Source organism: Poecilia reticulata, chromosome 15 (genome assembly GCF_904066995.2).
Source record: "Poecilia reticulata chromosome 15, P_reticulata-male-v2, whole genome shotgun sequence".
Taxonomy (NCBI): Eukaryota; Metazoa; Chordata; class Actinopteri; order Cyprinodontiformes; family Poeciliidae; genus Poecilia; species Poecilia reticulata.
The window spans coordinates 15930017-15937332 of NC_088844.1; the positions used below are offsets into that span (position 1 = coordinate 15930017).

Here is a 7316-nt window from a genome sequence, read left to right on the forward strand (position 1 = left end):
ATCTAATTTTTTGTCTTTTGCCACTGTCTAGCCTTCTGTTTATTTTGGTTGCTTGGTTACGAACAGCCGTTGCCGTTATGCACCTATTGTACTGTTCAATAAAAATGTTTTACAGAAAATGTTCAGCAAATACATCTGAGCCTCCGTTATAATCGCTCTTTAGCCATTTCCCGAATCAGAAGCTACAAACGGAAGCCAAGTTCAGCTCCGATCCAGACAGTCAGGAACGCCGCCACAGCTAGAGGACCAAACTGACGTTTCCTTCTGTGCAGCCCCGTTCTGTGTAGGATCCTGCTCAGAGTAGCATGCTATTAATGGTTTTAACCACAATGCAAAGCAGCATCCATTTAGTTCCAAACAATTCACCCTGAGGAGGAGATTGCGTGCTGGAACCACTTAAGACCCATTCTTCTTGAATTGGGTGGCATATCCTCTTTAGACTGCAAACGTCTTCACAGAATCCAACAAATCAACTTTGTGGTCGCTCTGCCTCTTAATCCTCTAAGGAGGGCATTTATTTCCAATAAAGGTCTTTAGGATTCCAAAAAGGTTTGGTTCCCTCAATTTAGAAAACTCAAGGAATCACCTGCCTTATTTACCTTCCCTATGACTCGTGTTTAGTCAGAATGCTGGATCTGGGGTGAAACCCTCCATGCATGGTCAGTAGTTTCCGAGTGTCTTAACATTGGTGGTCTTCATCTCCTCCTTTGGCCAGCTGATTATTCCTGCAGGGTCTCTGATTACTGGTAAGGCGTAGCTGTTTATCGCACGGATCTTGTTCTTGCCATTAAGCTGGCTTCTCAGGACTTACCTTATTCGTTGGAGGTATTTGGCTGTGGCTCCTCTCCTTGTGACCTCATTCAGGTTGCCATTTGCTTGTGGTATTTCCAGGTACTTGTAACTGTCCTCAATGTCTGCTATTGTTCCTTCTGGGAGTGAGACCCCTTCTGTGTGGATGACCTTCCCTCTCTTTGTAACCATCCGCCACACTTCTCTAGTCCGAATGGCATCCCAATGTCAGTTCTGTAGGTCCTGGTGGTGCAGATCAGAGAGTCGATGTCTCGCTCGCTCTTGGCGTACAGCTTGATGCCATCCATGTAGAGGAGGAGACTTTTGGTGGCGCAGGCGATTCTTCTTTGTGACTGTGTCCTTGAGCTACAGGCGCCACCTGTAGCAAGGGGGGGCATCTGCCTGCGCCTGCTTACCAGCAAGTTTCTGGAGGTCCATATGGTGGCTAGGGTGAGCCACATCTCCATGAAGTCTTTTTTTGCTGTTTTCCGGTGGCTCACCCTGTGCAGCACTAGCTGCGTGTCGAGGACATCCCTTGCTGGCAAGTATGGGAATTGCAAGGAGCCGGCCTTTGCCCACAGGTCCACAACAGCGCTGCACTCCCACAGAAGGTGCCTAACCGACTCCGGGCCGGGGACAGATGTCGCGGGAGTGCATGACGGCTCTGACCGGGAGGATCCCATGAGCCACCATCCTGGAGTCTGTTTGGAAGGACAGGATGGCTCGCGTTGATGATTTGGCTGAGGGGATTCAGACCTATGCAGAACAGCAGTGGGGGCAGAGAGTTTCCTGGAAAGAATTATGATTCTTTCCAGAGTTTTTGATTTCTGCCCCCTCAGCCAAATCACCAACAAGACTGGCTACGGATACCGACTCAAGAATTGGGCCACCATTAATGTTACCCTAACCCTCCTCTACATGGATGACATTAAGCTGTATGCCAAGAGTGAGCGAGACATCGACTCACTAATACACACCACCAGGATCTACAGCACTGACATCGGGATGTCATTCGGACTAGAGAAGTGTGGTCGGATGGAGGGAAGTGGCTGATTCTGTGTGTCGTCCACACAGAAGGGGTCTCACTCCCAGAAGGAACAATAACAGACATTGAGGACAGTTACAAGTACCTGGGAATACCACAAGCAAATGGCAACCTCGATGAGGTCACAAGGAAAGGAGTCACAGCCAAATACCTCCAACGAATAAGGCAAGTCCTGAGAAGCCAGCTCAATGGCAAGAACAAGATCAGTGCAATAAACAGCTACGCCTTACCAGTAATCAGAGACCCTGCAGGAATAACTAGTTGGCCAAAGGAGGAGATAAACACCACGGATGTTAAGACTCTGAAACTACTAACCATGCATGGAGGGCTCCACCCCAAATCCAGCATTCTGACTAAACACGAGCCGCAAGGAAGGTAAATAAGGCAGGTGATTTCTTGAGTTTTCTAAATTGAGGGAACCAAATCTTTTTGGAATCCTTTACTGTGGCGATTTAAAATAAAACCTATTGGGCGTATGTACAGTAAAAAGTGGAGTGGGCCCAAAACTGAACCTTGGGGAACCCAAGCTGAGCAACAAGGTCCCAGAATACTGAAATATTAAAACTGTACAATTTATGTTTAAGGTCAGAAATCAACAACTTCCACCCAATATACAGAAAATGTTTTGTGACAGAGAGGGCGGTTATAATTTAAGAGGTGAAAGACATTTAAAAAAAAAATGTATTAGAACAACCATGCAGAGTTTTTGTTTATCTGTGCGTGGAGTAGATGTATAAAATGGATTGAATGATGAGTTCAAAAAAGTAGAAATATAAACCAGCTTAAAAAACTGATTAAAAAGGAGCTTATTGCAAAATATGTTCTATAAGATGACTGTTTTAAAGTCTGTAAATGCTATCGATGATATAAATACTGTTTAAATAATGGGACATCTTTAAATGTAAAATGGAAACAAGTTGTCTCGTTTTGATGTTTTGACAGTTAATTGATTATAAATTGATAAGTATGAAAGGGGCAGGACATAAGATATTACATCTTCTACCTGCTCCTTTTCAAACAGAAAATATAAAATTTGTATGTCACTTGGGCATAATAATTTGTTTTGCCTCTTATTTCTGTAGTCTGTTTCATTCTATTTTATTTTATTTTTTTCTTTCTTGATTGTCTTTTCTGTCAGAAATAAAAATAAATATATAAATAAATAATTAGCTGGCCAAAGGAGGAGATGAACACCACGGATGTTAAGACTCAGAAGCTACTAACCATGCATGGAGGGTCCCACCCCAAATACAGCACCCTGAGACTGTATACAAGCCGTAAGGAAGGAGGCAGAGGACTAGTGAGTATGAGAGCCACAGTCCAGGATGAAACATCCAAGATCCATAAATACACCAAGGACAAGGTCTCAACAGACGATGTGCTCAATAAATGTCTCAGACAATGGGGAACAGAGGATGAGGTGCTGGAGGTACCATCATGGGAGGACAAGCCCCTATATGGGATGAACCATCAACGAATAACTGAAGTGGCTGATATCAGGAAATCCTACCAATGGCTGGAAAAAGCTGGACTCAAGGACAGCACAGAGGCACTCATCCTGGCTGCACAGGAACAGGCCCTAAACACCAGAGCAACAGATGCTCAGATCTACCACACCAGACAAGACACAAGGTGTAGGTTGTGCAAGGAGGCCCCTGAGACAGTCCAGCACATAACAGCAGGGTGCAAGATGCTGGCAGGGAAAGCGTACATGGAATGACATAACCAAGTAGCGGGCATAGTGTACAGAAACATCTGTAGAATATGGACTGGAAGATCAAAGTGGGGAACATCCCCAAAGGTGGTGGAGAATAACTGAGCTAAGATCCTGTGGGACTTCCAGATCCAGACAGACAAAATGGTAATGACGAACCAACCGGACATTGTGGTGGTGGATAAACAACAGAGGAAAGCCGTCGTGGTGGATGTAGCAATACCAAGTGACTACAGCATCAGGAAAAAGGAGCACGAGAAAATTGAGAAATACCAGGGCCTCAGAGAGGAACTGGAAAAGGCCTGGAAGGTGAAGACCACAGTACCATACCATCCCATACCAATTTTATTTATGAAGCACTTTATACACCAATAAATTGATTAAAAACAGAAGAAAACTGACCAGCAGTAGAAGGGTTAAGAACACGATAGAACCGAGCTGCAGTGCATGCTTTAGCTTTAGCACAGGACAGCGTTATCTCAAATAAAACAGGCATATGATCTGAAAATAATGAGTCACCAATCACTAAATTACAAACTGGTAGACCATAAGATAAAACCAGATCAAGACTGACCATGCTCATGGGTAGCACCAGTCACAGACTGCACAAAATTAAAAGAATCGGTAACATTAAGAAATGACTGAGCCATAGGTGAAGTAGGACGACAGACATGAATATTAAAAACACCAACAATGAGAACTCGGTCATACCTTGGCATGATATCAGCCAGGAAATCAGAAAAGTCATTTATAAAGTTTTTGTTGTACTTCAGTGGCCGATAGACTGCCGCACACAGCACAGTGTGAGAGCTGCCGAGTTCAAATAGGCTGATCTCAAAGCTACTAAACAAGGCCAGAGGCAACTGTTTACAAGTAAAACTGCTTTTAAAAACAGTCACTATTCCTCCACCGGACCTTGACATCCTTGGAGCATTAAAATAGCCACAGTTCCACAGTACAAGTTCATTAAAAATGCTGGAGTCACTAAAACCACTTGTCCTTTATTCTGTTAATAAAACATCCAATCAATAAGAGGAAAAGAAATCCCTAATGACGAAAGTTTTATTTGTCAGCAACCTGGCATTTACCAAACTGATCCTGGCAGAAATCGGCGGGTCTACACCATCAGGTGGCGTCCGGTGCTCCCGGCAAAAAGGCCGCAGGTTGCTAGGATTCACCCTGCATCTACAGGGCCGAGGAGCGCAGGGACCTGTTGTTGTGCCTGTGGTCATCGGGGCCCTCGGGGCAGTCACCCCCAAACTGGAGCAGTGGCTAAAACAGATCCCAGGAACAGCATCAGACATCTCAGTCTGGAAATGTCAGGTTCTAGGCACAGCCAAGATACTGCGCAGAACCCTCAAGCTCCCAGGCCTCTGGTAGAGGACCCAAGCTCAGAGGATGAAAGAGTCCACCTGTGGAAGGGTGAGAAGGGAATTTATATAAATATGAATAAATATATATATACACATTGTCTGAGTATCTCAAAGTAGGTTTGATTTTAACTAGTGTTTCACCTTGCAGTAAACTACATTATTTTTTTCTTATGTGAACAACTATCAAACATTTCCCAAATACAATGTGACCCCAACACTGAAACTGTGAGTTTCTGTAACAGTATATGTTGAGTATCTGAGGGAAATAACATAAACATACAATATTTAGGGCTCTCCAACAAGCACCATGATGTGCAGAAGTGCTCACATCCCATAACTATTTCTAGCATTTGCAATGCTGCAGCCACAAATTCCAAGATATCTTACAACAAAGATGATTGCTTCAGATCAACACAAAGTGCTGCATAACTGTAAAGTGTAAGGAAAATAATTTGCAAACTTTCTACCTTTCTGATAACATTTTAAAACTTAGAAATCTGACTCGTTATCAAATTTCTGGGCCTCGTCAGAGAACTTCGGAACAGGAAATTTAACAAGGCAAGTGATATCAGATCTGAACCTGTCCGAACAATATCAGATGATACATAGGGTGCTCACAGAAAAGGAACATTTTAAGTCTGCTTTTAAAGCAGGTGTTTGTTTTTTAATAGAGTTCCTTTAACTCAAGAATTAAAACCAGTTGTTGGAGTTTAAGATTAATGGTGTTTTTTTCTCATTTCTGCCTTTGCAATGATTCTGCTTAAACATCTCTTTCTGTAAATATTTCTGTCTTTGTTCTGTAGCCTGTACTTGGTATCACAAAACATTAGGCAATATCAAGATCGAATAATGGTAATATTAGCCTAAATGCAGCCAGTGGCATGTGGGCTATAACTAGCATGTTGTCTTACATTGACTTCCTCCATTCAGTGTGCTAAACATGGTTAATAAATAAACAAAAAAGCTTATTTTAGGAAAAAGCCTACTTTTAATGTGGGCAATAGTTACATTAGAAATGTTTGTGCTCTGCTTTTTGATTTTTAAATCTGAAGTTCACTTCGTGGCACTTGGTTACCAGTAAACACACTCATCTCTTAACAGATTAATAACAAATATTGTTTTTGTTCAAAAACATTTCTTCTGCTCTTTTGAAATACCACTTATTTTATACATGTTAATTGTGTAGTTGGTGAATTTTTCTGAAAATTTAGTTCTTTTTGTCATTAGTGGTAGATATATTATAAAAAACAAATTGAACACAAAAGTAAAAATCTCGATTTAGACTTCGTGGCAGTTCGTTACCAGAAATAATCCTACTTCTCTCTTAACACCAAATTAATAATAGTTTATAAAACATAAGCTCTTTCAAAATACTGCTTATCAGCTTAGATACAAGAAATTTATCATTGGTACATTTTGCAAAAGTGAAAATCAGATGTTTACTTTGTGGAACTTGGTTACCAGAAAACGCGATCATCTCTTAGCAACAGATTAACAGCGTAGCAACAAAAATTCTTATCAATAAAAAAAATATAATGTTTCTCCCGCTCTTTTGAAATACCACTTATTTTACACGAACAAGAATTGTGCAGTTGGTGAATTTTGCAGAAAAGTTTTTTTTGTCATTAGTGGCAAATATTTTAAACACATTCAACACAAAAGTAAAAATTTCGATGTATACTTCGTGACAGTTCGTTACCAGAAAAAACCCGCTTATCTCTTAAAACCAAATTAATAACAAGTAGTTTATAAAACAAAAGCTCTTTCGAAATAACGCTTACCTGATTAGATACAAGACATTTACCGTTGGCAAATTTTGCAAAAGTAAATATCTGAAGTTCACTTCGTGGCACTTGGTTACCAGTAAACACACTCATATCTTAACAACAGATTAGCAACAAAAATTGTTATTGTTCAAAAAACATAGGATGTCTTCTGCCCTCTCTCAGATGTTTACTTTATGGAACTTTGTGGACTTGGTTACCAGAAAACCCGATCATCTCTTAGCAACAAACTAACAGCGTAGCAACAAAAATTCTTATTGATAAAAAAATATGTTTCTCCCGCTCTTTTTAAATACCGCTTATTTTACACTAACAAGAATTGTACAGTTGGTGAATTTTGCAGAAAAGTTTTTTTTTGTTATTGGTGGCAAATATTTTAAACACACATTCAACACAAAAGTAAAAATTTCGATTTATACTTCGTGACAGTTCGTTACCAGAAAAACCCCGCTTATCTCTTAAAACCAAATTAATAACAAGTAGTTTATAAATCAAAAGCTCTTTCAAAATAACGCTTACCTGATTAGATACAAGACATTTACCGTTGGCAAATTTCGCAAAAGTAAAAATCAGAAGTTTACTTCGTGGCACTTGGTTACCAGTAAACACAC

General features: G+C 40.8%; 1 long non-coding RNA gene across 1 annotated transcript; it reads right to left on the reverse strand.

Annotated features, from left to right (window-relative positions):
• Positions 1-4529: 4529 nt before the first annotated feature.
• LOC145555104 (uncharacterized) lies at positions 4530-6791 on the reverse strand. Its single transcript, XR_014091190.1, has 2 exons — positions 6703-6791; positions 4530-4960 (listed from the first exon to the last, which is right to left on the reverse strand). It is a non-coding gene; the product is annotated as an uncharacterized LOC145555104 (long non-coding RNA).
• Between the last annotated feature and the right edge of the window lie 525 nt (positions 6792-7316).